General features: G+C 38.2%; 1 protein-coding gene across 2 annotated transcripts in view; it reads left to right on the forward strand.

Moving 5' to 3' along the window:
- Positions 1-14,226, forward strand: part of col8a1a (collagen, type VIII, alpha 1a) — a 41,133-nt gene that overhangs the window by 6,686 nt on the left and 20,221 nt on the right. The gene's annotated exons all lie outside the window — the stretch shown is intronic.

Below are 14,226 nucleotides of genomic sequence, written 5' to 3' on the forward strand. Positions count from 1 at the left end.
CACAGGTTCTTTTTATGTCCCAGAACCACGGATACACCCACAGATCAGACAAAACTGTTCGCATTGATTAATGTGACCTTGTTATCTTAGTATTTTCAAAACCCTGTCTCCCCAACATCCAGAGCTCATGACACATAACTCTCTCCAAAGATTCATCCAAGCTCTTCTTCTCCAAAGACACATTCCAGATCAGCACAAGTGCCCATGTACCCCAGGTACCAGAACAAATGTCCCAGAAGAGTGCAGTCCAGCAGTTATGTCCTCTGTGTAGTTCTTTTTGTGGTACTTAGGCATCATCTTCAGTCCCAGGCGTCCTGAACAAGATGTCCCCTGTGTTCCCCTCTCTACCCTGTTTGTCTCCAAGTCAAGTTTTGGGTAGAGGGAGGAGAAAGACAATACTGGGGCTTTCCTCTTGTACTCTCAGTCCCTGGTGTTTGAGTTGAGTTCTCTCCTGGGTCCAGCCACTATAATCTCTCTTGCAATCCCTCCTTCTCCAGAGTCCTGATTTCTCTCATCGGGCTTTTTCAAGCCTTCTTGACAAGCGCCCATGACTCCTTCTGTGGGGAGGGGTAAAGGCGTTCCTTTGATGTCTGGGGTGTGGGCAGAGCTACCAGCTCAGGGCTCGTTGAGGAGCGAACCCCCTTCCTCGTCACAGGCGTAAACCTCACCTCTGAACAATGTGTTATTGCCCAAAATCTATGCTAAGAGGGCCTTTGATCAGAGCAGGAAACTGGAGAACAAGAGAACAAGGTGCAAATCTCCATCAACACTTAGGGTGACACTGGCCTTCAATGCAACTTAATAGCAATACAGACATCTGTCGCTCCACACCCATTATATCACTGTGTGGTACTATTAGGTTCCAGCTGTGACACTGCGACCTTGTTTTAGTACTGTGTGTGCAATAGTCCAATGGGTTGACTATTTTGGCCTGTCTACTCTAAATCTCCTTTGTTCTAGATTGGTCTGAAGATATTTAGCTCCTTCAATCAGTCTGTATATAAGATTCCACAGAAACCAGGCATCATTCTTCTGGCTCTTCTTTGAAGGCTTCCTTTGGGTATAATATATTATTTCTGGTATGGTTACCAAAACTGAACACAAAATTCTAGCGGGCATAGAAGAATCTCTGTAGTCATCCAGATTCCTTTCCAGTTCAGAGTGACCCAAGTGATGCATGGGTCATTTTACAGTACAGTTATTTTAAATGGCATTACCGTGTGTCCATCCGATTCTTTTTTGTTTCATAAAAATCGTCTTATAACTGTTTGGCTTCTGTTATTGAGTTTATGCCCTGTATTTTGTTTGTTATCTGCAAATTTACTTGGGCAACTTTATGAGAATCTAAATCATTAATACGAATCATAGTACATACAAACAGCATAAAGATATAAACAAGACATGGCCAATTGGCCCATCTAGCTCTAGCATCTAGACCCGATATCTAGATCAGAAAGAGCAATGGGCCTTAAATGAAACCCTGTGGTACATCATCACTTACATTAATGTACATCTGACCAAATAGAGGTTGCCTATTATTATATATTATGTTATTATTGCCTATTATTGTATCTCTCTTTCCTATTCATTAACCAGTTCCTAGTTCCTGATACCTGTGTATACTGTACATCACCTTAGATTTCTACAGTCCATGTGAATAAGGGACCTTGTTAAAAGCTTTCTACAAGTCTGAATATACTTTGCATTATGTTGCATTATGTTTTAATGCAATCAGCTGTCCATATTGTTTATCTGAGGAATGATATTGAATAATCTATTTTATCTGTTATATCATTACCTTCTTTTTTCTAAATCCATGTTTGGGTTTGGATTTTGAAATGATATGCAGGTATGTAAAAGAGGTAGTCAGTCTGTATAGTGAACTATTGAGTGCTTAGTATTGTAGTGAATTCAGGTTCCTGGGGTTTCTGCCCTTGCTGCTCCTGCCCCAGTTCGTCCCCCGCCTCAGGATCGAAGCCAGGTCTCCAGCGTCGCTCAACAAGGATGTTGCTGGCTGAGCTAAAGAAGGCCTTCATCAGCCCGGGTGGCCAACATCCCTGTTGTGCGCAGGAGAGGGCGGTGCCGTCACTGCGCTGTAACCGGCTTGTACAACCTGTATGTCGGCCGTACGTTACACTCTCTCCCGCTTAATTTTCACCGTCCTGGGTGAAGGGCTATCCCATCCCACTGCTGACACCAATGTAGCGAATTCGGGTTCTTGGGCTTGTGCCCTCGCCGTTCCAGCACCAGTCTGTCCCTCACCGCATGGACTCAAACCCAAGTCTCCGGCATCTCCAGGGTATTGCTGGCTGAGCTAAAGGAGCCCTTTGTCAGCCCGGGTGGCTAACATCTCTGTTATGCGTAGGGGAGTACAGGGTGGTGCTGTCACCGCGCTGCAACCAGCTCATACAACCTGTACGTCTTCATTACGTTATAAATACTTTGATATTTATTGCAAATTGTTACATTTTCTCACATTTTCTAAGAACGCTCCCTAACGCTGAACATGAGTTAGTAAGGTTAGAAATGCACACAAGGTGTCTTACAAGGTTCAGTGTCACCAGTAAATAAACTATAAAGTTTCCCTTTTAGAATTATATTTCTCAGCTGACAGATGGCATCAATACTCTTGTGTCCTGGAGACACCAACTATTCAAAAAGGATTCCCATTCCTATCAAAGCCAAGCCTTCATACAATTAATACTACAGTATTTCACCGCAAGAAACCTCAGACAACATCTGCGCCTCTAAAGTCAGTACCAACCAAAAAGTGTCATGGTAGGCCATATGGCAGTGTTGGATATGTAATAAAGCAGAGATGGAGTGTAGTTACAGTAAGTGCAGGCATCACTTTACCTTAATTAAGGAAGGAAAAGTTTGCTTTTGGTGAAATAAATGTCTATTCTTTTTCAATATGTTTGTGTTATTGCCAAATAACTATCAAAACTTTACAAATAAAAGAGAATAAATGCAATTTGTCCATTAAAATTATTTTCAGAAGCTAATGCAGTGACAATATAGCAAGTAACTTTTATTTTTAAGTAATTACATTGAATGTATATATTTACATTAGTTATATTACAGCTAGTACAGTCACCTACAACTTCCCACTGGAAAAATGTACCTGAAAATTGTTTAAAAACAATTTGCATTAGTATTTGTTGAACAAATATATGGAAATACAAAAGACTTCTAACTGTTTACTCCACAGTTTACTGCACTGTTTTGAAGTGGACCCTGGAACAAACCCCTCCATCTACAGGTTTTCTTATGGGGAATTAATTAGATTTTAATTTACGTGCTTATAAATTACAGTGTAGTTTTCAGCAGATGCATTGTGTATTGTAATGTAAATCGAGAACTTGGAGAATTCAAGTCCTTTAAGGTCAGCAGCAGAATTTTGAATTTTATTCTGAAATAAATCCATTGGCAGCTAGTGCAAAAGGAACCGTAAATTTAAGGGCCGAATTCTAGACCTTCATGATTCACTGATAAATTGCGTATCAATGGGACAGCGAACTGCAAAATGTGAATGCGTGAACGTGAGAATAAGATCAAAGAAGCTTCATAGATTCATTTCAGTGATCTATTCAGACAGCTGCAGATAATGTTCTTGATGCAAGATGGGATTGATTTCTTTCCAGTAATCATCAAGTGTTGCTTTTTACTACCAATACATTTGAGTTAAAAGCCACAACTGAAATCAACATGAAAAGGAATTTAACTTTATTGGATCACTTGTTCAGAGCTTCACACCTTGAACTTTCCACTCACTCATTACTTCAAAGATTTCTTATGCCAATTGCACATCTGTCTGACGTCTTATCCTTTCTGAGCCACCACGCTTCTACGCATTGACATTGAATGACTTACCTGTGCCAATTTCAACAACCAAACTCTTTCAGACTTCCCTGGATTGGCACAGCGGTTTTCACTGACCTTGAGAATCCTGACCACTGTGTTTAATCCAATTGAGTGCCGCTTCTCCAAAGTTATACAGTTTCACATCAAATCCAAACCCAACCCTCTTTAAGCACGTTCACCACCTTCCACACTTAAGGGTTCTGTTTCTGTTATTACAGGGTTCTCATTTGTTATACTTTCTTACCCTTTTTCAAACACTTTTATTTCAAGGCCATGTGTCCAGAACCATCTCTCTCTGGTCACTGTTGAAATGCAATTAAGCTACCCGCAATCATTTCATTTAGCTCTTAAATGTTTGCTTTGTTAACCATGCCTTCATTCATATCCTATTTTTGTAACTGAAGAATTGTACGTTAGCCTTACGGGATCTTTTTCGAGTTCCGACAAATCTGTCCCTCTGGGTCCCGCGATTTTAATCACACCCCCTCTCTGCCTTTCATAAGATCTGATCAAACTGACAAATACTGAAAGTGTTAGCTATTCTGCAAGCACAAAGACAGACTTTGGTAACTGTGAGAAACAGAATACTGTATAGAAAAACTGTAAATGCTACCAAACAGTACACTTACTTTTGTTTTGTTTTCTTTTCTGAAGCATGACTCGTTGCCAACCAGATATTTGTTGTGTAGCGTGTCAGTTAGAACATTATTGAAATCAGCAGGTACTATCTCTTCACCAATTCATTCCCTCAATAAGGTCAAAGATCAGACAAACTAAAGGGCCTCTGTGCCACTGCACCACTTCTACACAATTTCTGATTTGCATTTTATTGCGCAACTATCGGGGTGGCATGGTTGTGCAGCGGTTAGCACTGCTGCTTAATTGCCTTCTGGGACAATTGGCCCAGGTGTGAGGTGTGCATGGTTTTGTCCATGTCTGTCCTGCCATGGACTGGTGTCCCATCGAGAGCGTATCCTGTCCAGCAGCCATTGCTTGCCACGATATGTAGGTCCCAGCTCCCCTGCATCCCATTACTGGATAAAGCGGTTAGAAAACGAATGGATGGAAGGATGCATGTCTGCCTTGCTGCTGTAATTTTGACACCTACTGGCGTCTTCTGAGGCTTCTGTGGAAAAGAAAGTGGATTACAGATAACGTGAAGAAATAGAAAAGGCATCTTGTAAAGACCACATCAGAAGTACTTTGAGGTAATCTGCTCAGGCGTGAAATAGTTTGGTTCTGTGCATGTATAAATCCATACAACTCACATTCCTGAAAGACAAATAAATCTCAAATACATCAGTTCTATTTTTTTGTCAGGCATATATAGGGCAGCGCAGTGGCACATTCATTAGCATTACTGCCTCAGAGCACTGTGGCCCTGGGTTCAGTTCCAAAAAAGGGGTGCTCTCTTTGTGGAGTCTGTACATTCTTCCTGTGTTTGCATGGGGTTTCCTCCCACAATCCAAAGACCTTCAGGCAGGTTAATTAGCTTCCAGGAACACTCCACTTTTTGGAGTGAGTTTGTACTGTATGATTGTGTCTGTGTGTGTGCCCTGCCATAGACTGGCATCCCATCCAGCGTGTATCCTGCATTGTGCCTCTTGTTTGTTGAAATAGGTCCTGGCTGCCCTGAAACCCTGAAATTGGGTGTACAATTTGTGTTACATTCCGGGCAATAAGCTATGATTATGAAATATCCTTTTCAGCAGCTACTGTATGCTTATTTAATAAGTAAGTATGGCAAGATTTTCAAAGCACTAACAAACAGTATCAGGCAAAACAAACAGCTGACCATACAATAAGCAAGAAACAAAATAAGAAGTTTATATACAGTATACTATTGTGTTATTACTCTTGTACCTGCATTGCACTTTCCAGTCCATTTAACAGAATGAGATTCAGATGGTCAATGTTGTGGTCTGGAGCTATGTCTCTAAAAATGAAAGGCAAGGAAGTTCCTTAATTGAATTAAAATTGGAAGAGACAAGTTACATTTCATCCTCCTGAGCAAGTACATTCTCAGACAAACACAAAAATTCAGACCTGATGTGCAGATATAACCTACTGGAAAATGTGTCAGGCACAGTAACTATTCCAAGTGCTGTCTTCTCACAGATGCTGTGATAGTTTAGAAACACTCATAACTCAGCTGCAGCAAAGGGAGATTCATCTTCAGGCAAAAATAAATATTTTTATACGTACCTGAAACTATGAGAACTTGAATTGATGAATAGGTCGCTGATTGTGATTTATGTTACTGTCTCTAATACTGTGTAACAAATTGCATATCTATTAAATTCCAAAAATCTGATTTGTGTTCTGGGAGAGAAATATAGAAAAGGAACCGGTTTTGGAAAAAACTGTTTGACAGACTCGCTTTTCTCTTCTTTTCATGTCTTCCACATGTTCATTGCACTGAATCTTGTTCCATTTCTTCTCTTTATTATTTCCGTGGGATAATATTTTGGATTCAGATCTCATACTGTCTCATTAAAGATTGCAGTACCACAGCTCTTTACCTTTAACACTATAACACTATGGCGCATCCACCCCAAGGGCATCTGAATCATCAGCTAGTGGTCACAAATGGTGAAAACAGAAAGGATTTTGCATGAGTTCTTCTGAACCCTCATTAATAAGAAGCAAGATTATTAATGGCACTTCAAAAGGGCAGCTTATGTTGACAGTAGACATATTAGCTTTCATACACACTCATGTATACCACAACCAGTATTATAACTGTTTCCATGGCATGACAAAAATAATAAGGGTGCTTAAGTTCAACCTGCATACCATCTCTAATGGATGCATGGTTAAGTTACCCTATTTGTTCCAGCTTACTTCATTGGAAATTTCTCCTGATAAAGTAAATTAGTTTCAGGCCCTCAGTGGTATGTTCACATTTGCCTTCCTTTAGTTACTCTGTGTTCAATATTATATTGCAGGGAGAGGACCGAGAATAACTCATATTGCTACATTATATCCTAGCTATGAGAGTCTGTTTTTGATACATAATTTCCTTGAATTTGAGAGATTTGGCTTCTTGTTTAATAGTTTCTCATAAGCATCATAGGAACTAGGTAAATTATACACCAAGTTTAGTTAAATGATTTAAACATGAAACAAATGTCCATTTTGTCGAAAAAAAAATCTGAACCATAGTACACGTGTATGCATTTTCTCATTATAATGCTCTGTTAGCTTTTATTTAATTATTCTCCTACCTAGAAAATGCATTTTTTCTCCAGCAAGACCATTTCAATTAAAGCTTTCTTTCCAATTGTATGCAATTAATCTCCCATAGGATACTCTTTTCTTTCCAACTTGAAAAATATCTCTCAAAGATTTTCAAAAGAACTGTAATAAAAAATGATAGAAAATGACAGTGCGCATAAAATGTAGCTTGTTTTATCACACTTGCCAGTGACAGGATAGCATAAAGATGACTGTGTTTTTAAAATACCCTAGTAAATACTTATCGTATGCATCTAGAATAATTATATACATAAAGAGTTTATATATTTATTAATGTTTATAAATGTGTCCATTGCAATGGAAATAGAGGGGGAAGGCCCAACAAGGAAAATATGTGGTGTAGGGATTAATTTATAACAATTTATCAGCAAGCTAAAACATTAGCAATTACATTATCAAGACAATAGAATTTCTTCCTTTCACTGAACTCTGGACTTGTTCACAAAGTTCTAACAAGACCCATATAATAACAATGCATTGTAATTTTTACCCCCTTCCAATCATGCCAATAATATTTGTGATTACTGTATATTGTGTTTATGTTTGTACTGTATATGTTTTTAAGGTAAATATGTTCAATCAAAACTTAAACGCTGAAACTGCTGAAACGGAAATGCTAAATGCAGAAACTGATTAATTTTCAAGCATTAAATGTGATTTGTATGTTAATTGAAATTAAATGTTGGCTGTATAAGTATCCGTTCCCCTTTTCGTCTGGCCAACCAATATCTTATATATTATTTTACAGTATGTCTCCTAGCACACCAAATTAACTTGACAAAGTCGCAGATAAGTGTGCAATAATAGTGATTCACTAGATTTTGGGAATAAATATGCCGGTTTCTGTAAGGTCCCTCATTCGGATAGTGAATTTCAAATGAAAACTCAACAATGAAGACTAAGATCTCAAAACAGCTCAGACATAAGAATGTTAAGAGCCACAGATGAGGCGTATACACATTTTCAGCAGCACTGACTATCCTTTTGAGCATGGCGAAGTTGATTATTAAGGAATGGAAGGTTCATTATACTGTCCAGTCACAGCCTAGATCACGCCGTCCCTCTGAACTGAGCAGCTGGGCAACAAGGAAATGTCAACTTTCAAAGAGCTAAAGAGTTCAATGGCTTCAACAATACCTCGATCGCTCCACAAATCTCACCTGTACGGCACAACCCAAACCCATTATAAATCCTGGTTGGAGTTTGCATCAAACCATTCAAGAGATTCTGCAAATCCGTCGCGAGAGGCTTTGTGATTAGACAAGATAATGACGCAAAGTTCAATGCCAGTGCGACCCTGGAGCCGTTTAGCAGGATGAAAATGAGGGGCCCTGAAAAAATCCTCACCTGACTCAAGGAAATCTGTGGCAGAGGTTACAGATTGCTCTCCATGTATAGTATGGTTCTCAACCAGCTGAACAGACCCTGAGGATTCTCAACCAGCTGAACAGACCCTGAGGAAGTTTGCAAAGCAGAATGGGTGGCTGCAACATTCTAGTGTTTAAAATCGGTAGCGACATATCCATAACTGCAGCCCACTGCAATTGCACCATGTATTGACTCAGGGAGGTGAATACTTATGCAATCAACAGATTTTTGTTCTTGATTTTTCTTTGCAGTTGTTACTGATATTTAATTTCCTTCACCCATGAAAGTGTTCGGTTTGAGTGGGAAAGTTTTCATCAAAGAAATATTCACTCGAAAATGTACATACATCATTTGTAATTCAACCAAGTGGAACATCATTGGGAAAGACTGAGCTTTTTTGTACGGCGCTGTACATTAAATGATTGCCCTTTCACTTTGTTTTTGTTCCCGTGCTTCTAGAAAGTACATTGCAAATAATCTGAAAATAACTTAATCATCCTGCAGTTTCCAGGTATGACTGATGATGTCAGACCTCAGCAAAATGCCAACATATTAATGAGTTGGATGCAGAAAATTCCGACAGGTTTGATTGTTTCAAGGTGTTCTTCACTCTGGGATTTTTCCACATAAAACGGTGGAGAATGAGTTCTTTGAACAAAGACAAAGCCAGACTTCATGATGTCTACCCACGCTTTTTTTTCTTAAAGCCAAATTGGCCCAAGTCTGCCTCGCTGACAAACAGATCAGAATGGCCGAAGGCACCTCCAAGTATAATCAGCAGAGCCATGATATCATCAATGTCCTCAATGATTTCTGGAACTGAATATAAAGCGCTAAGCCATTATGGAAATATCTGATTTAGTTTTGAGGTACTGTAACAGCTGCTCTTTTTTCACCTTGGAGTCTATCGGTCATTCTAAAAGACAGGGTTGTGTCAATGCTGGGAGACCTATTCCAATGTGATGCACCAGCAATCAATAGGTTTGCCTTCCAGACTTCCAGACCCTTCTCAAGCTTCTAACGAAAAGTAAGAAATTATTTGATGTTAAAGATTCCATAGCTTTAATTGGATTGAAGCATGTGACTCTTCCCTGGGTGGGAGGCTGATCCATCACAGGGATTACATCCCAGTAATGCTCCACTTCCACAGCTGGAGGAACTGGACAACTGGTGTAAACTAACTTGCTCAAGGAACATCAGCAGTGTGCGCAGCAGGAACACGAGCCCACAGCCTGGTCAGCTTTGAGTCCAAAGGCTTACCCGTTACGCCATATGGCTGCTTATGTGGAATGTATCTTGTAAATGTTATTGCTTTGAAATAATGCCCACTGGACATTCCAAGCGGCTTGTGTAAGAAAAGTTTTCTCCTTGAGAGCGAACTTTTGATCACCGCCACAGCCTGGAAATAACAGGCCCGAATGTAAAATGTGCAACCCTGAGTCCTGAGCCTGGAGCTCTCGTGGAAGCGCATGCTGTCATCGACCAACTGTCAGGGGGAAAGATGAAGAAGCGGGACTGCATAGGGAGTTGTGCAGTCGTTGCGAGCTGCAGGTTTCCAATTAGCACTTCTGTTTCATTGAGAAGGAGTAAAGTAGTTTTCCAGCAGGTGTCTCTCTAGGGAAATCCTCTGCTAAAATGAGCATTAAAGCAGCTGAAAATCCCAAATTAGACTGCACAAAAGGGAAAAAAACAGAATGCCAACTTTAAAAAAATAGACTCCATGTAACTTAAAATGTCTGATTTTGACTTACCAACTTCCATCTAAAAAATTTATTTAATTTAACTTGAATACTTCATTCAGAATCTTCTCACAACTTTATCATCCTTTGGACAGAAAAGATGGGACACAGAAAAATACTGTTCACTTGACATTAGTGTAATAAAAAGGCTGTGAACTAATTAAAAGCTTAATCAAATTAAAGGTTAATTGAACTGGCTGGTTTAATTAAGGCAGCACATATTGCCCCACACTAAACATGAATCAGCACATTGATTAAGAGAACATAATTGGTTTTAAAATGAATAAATAGCTGCCAGGCCACTTATACACCCACTGGGAAAGATGGACAGTATCTAGAGCTTGTACAGCAGCTCGGGAAATCCCTCCCAAGGTAGGGAATGTGCAGAAAAGCAGCTCCAGCTTTTATACTGATCTGTCTCTCACCCACATCTGGTTTCTGAACTCTGGACAAGCTTGCTGTTGAGCTGCTGCGTAGGCAGACATTTTTTGGCCCAGTCCTCAGTTTTACAGAGTTGAGAGACAGGGTGGAGCATTCCTTCACATAAAGCAAAGGATCTGTGTTTCGCTTTGTTGTCCTGGAGAATACGAAGTGCTTCAAGATAAAATATAAATCAGCATCAAGTGAGAAGGCACGAAGGAAATACAAACATAATCCGTGGTACCAAAAACACTTCTGGCTAGAGACCAGTCTTACAGGATGTAAGACAGTCTTTATCCCACTATTTGCCCACCTGATACAATTCTAGGTAAAATAGCTTTTGCCCTATATTATCCAGTTTGGCAGCCATGCTTCAGGAAAATATTTTTTAGTTCAAATGAAGAGCATATGTTATACAAACTTTTTTTACTGCAATGCAATAAATTCTTGGGTTATCAGGCATTTTTAGGCCATTTTGAAAACCCAAAACTTTCTCATAGCTTTAAAGGACGGTAAGAACCCTAGGCTACAATTATGAAACATTAATACCACGTTCTCAGTTACCGTAATTCTATTTGAAATTAATTTCTGATTACATTTTTTCAGAGAGGACATTGGTAACCTTTTTTAGAGATTGCATGATGTTCTGTAAATTGAGACTCTGCTACCTTTCAGCTCAATTCTGAAGATTCCAAAGGTGGAGAGAACAGACCCTTTGAAGGTTTCTGTGTGCGTCAGTCTTTTCAAAAACGTAAAACATATTTTGAATCGTAGTATTACAAGATTATTTAAGACCATTAGTTTCTGAGCAGCTGAATTGTGTTTTTATGAGATTATCTGAATGTTATTTGAAGGTTTCTGGGTTTGTAGTGTAAGATATTTGTGAAGGCTGATCTCAGTCAAAGCTGGCTTTTGGAACATAATGTTTGATATTCTATACCTAATGTCTGTAAAGTTTGCAAATGCTCTAGGAACTACAATTGGTAATCCTGAAAGACAAAATTGAAAGGGTTAGGAGACAGCAGCGTTTGGCATTGTGCACAGCAGATGAAACCCAAATGTTCTATAGTCAGATTTTCCTGTCTTACAAGATCAGTGTGAAAATAAAACACTGATTATGTCTGAAGTCAATGATTATTTGGTCAAAGCATTGATATCCTGCCACAAAACTGTAAGATATGTCTGTGGTCAATACAGCTTTTCTTTTCCTGCATTACATTCTCCCATTTAGGACAAAATGCTGACATCTTGTTTTGCCTGGTTTAGCTGTTACTTGAGCTACATAGAGAAAATATACAGCTCCTCCAATTTCTGATAGGCTGCAAAAGTGAAAACCCAATGGATGTCAGATCTCCTGGCATAACGTGTCTTCTAAGTGGGTGAAAAACACAGAAAATCATCACATTTGAAACTCAAGTGTGTCTGCAAATCAAATAAAATAATGTGATTCTCTTCAGAACAAATATTCATTTGTCCTTATACACATTAAGAAAAGATTAACTGAGACACTGACAAGCACTGAAAAAGTTTTGCTGTTTTTTTGCCTCATTCCACTTGCTGTTTTCTGTAAATATTTTTTTTAGAAAAGTAAAACATTTTTGCCTTGTTTATTTTTTATTATGGAATCCAATAAAAATGTAGTTGGGAACGTGCTCAATGCTTTGCAATTCAAATTATTTATAATGGATGCTAGATTCTTACATGACGAGAACTACTTTCAGAGTCCAGTCCACAAAGTAATTCTAAATGACAATAAATTCTCGCTTCTCAATCTGTAAATTCACCAGCTGAACAGAATTAAGAAGAAAGAGTTTCTGTGTTTCTAGAAAATAGTGTTATTCTATTTCCTAATGTGCACTGGTGCGTTTTCAAAGGATTCCAGTTCCAATGTTGGAATTATCCCTGTGTTTTATACCAATGGATTAGTGAGCATTCTGAGGTTAAGACAGCCATGAAACAATCATCACCAGGTTTTAACAAGGGGGTCATGTAATGATGCAATCTACCAAGCTCTAATAGATCTGTTTTTCTGAAATACAAAAGCTGCGAAGTGTTATGACAATATTGAGCAAAAGTTACAAAATACAAGGGTTATTTTTTTCTAAACTTCTTAAATTGACAGCAACTAATGTAAATGAGTTAGGCCTGTCTTTGCAGGGAATTGTTATCTGTCAAAATGCCACTGAAAGCTAATAAAGGCCTATGTTATTGTAAATAGACACACTGGGTGCCGTAAGATACTAATTGAAGGTCACATTCTCACAAGGGTGTGATGACCAGACAGTCTGGGTACATAAGGACTTCATAGGGTTAGATGATGTTGGAGGATTTAGATAGCAGTTTCTTTGGGCTGTGGTGATTTATTGCTTTGATTTATAAATCTTTGTAATAGAGCACTGTTCTGTATTGTTTGATACTGATGTCCTACCCTCATTTACTACATATGATTTAGTACAGCCAAAATAAATCATTATTTAATTGCTAAAATATATCACTTTCTATTTATCAGTATGATAAGCAATTTGTAAATGTTCCTATACTTTTGCATAATTTGTCTATTCTGGTATAATGATGGATGTCAGAAGTGTGCCCTTATAGTATGTAAATAAGATGTTAAGTTAAATTACTGGGAACAAAGGAACCAACATTGTAGTTCTTTTTTTATACTTTTTTGCTTTTTGGATTTAGTGAAAGTGTATTTTTGTTGCTGTCACTGACATGAATTCTAGTCGAAGAAACAAAGCTGTGGTTGAAAATTTAGACATACTCTACAACTAGATTATTCTTTGATGTCTTAAATTCTTACTGACAATACCATTTTGTAACATTACTCTTAAGTTTAATAAGATGTATTTTCATTAAACATTTCTTCACCACTTTAGGGTACCTGATCAATTGATTATTCATGACCAGGAACTTAATATTAAATTATTCATATTAAATATTAATGATTAATAATAAATAGGATAGAGAAATCTGTGATGCAGAGTTTCTATTCCAAGATGCCTTGCCTGTACATCTCAACAAACAGCACTACATCTGACTGGGTTTATAATTGTATTACTAATATTTTTTTTTACAAAATCTTTTTACCAAAACAAAATTTAACGAAACAAACAAATTACCATGAGAAAAACACAAAATACAAACATCCTCATTTTATCTCTACAGGTCTGTAAGGGATTTACGAAACTGACATGATTCTAAGAATCAGTTAACTGGGGTCCATATTGCTTAACTCATTTTGTTTTGTACAACCTTGTTGTACAACTCACTGTGACAACTTGACGTGAGTTGTACGTCCAGGTAGGCTATTCTATTATTAGACAGTCTTGACATGGATCAGCTTTTATCAATACAAAGAAAATACACAAATACACAAAGCTTGTTCATAAAAGCACAAATTTACTCTTACTGAAGACATGCTGAAAGTAGTTTTATCAGATCGGAAATGATTTCAAGTCCGTGTGAGGCACTGAGGCTGAACACTTGACCAAAGAACAAGACCTGCATACAGGCATTTTAAGATAAGAATGTTATTATAATAATAACTGCTTACACTTATATAGTGCTTTTC

Source organism: Lepisosteus oculatus, chromosome 15, assembly GCF_040954835.1.
Source record: "Lepisosteus oculatus isolate fLepOcu1 chromosome 15, fLepOcu1.hap2, whole genome shotgun sequence".
NCBI lineage: Eukaryota > Metazoa > Chordata > Actinopteri > Semionotiformes > Lepisosteidae > Lepisosteus > Lepisosteus oculatus.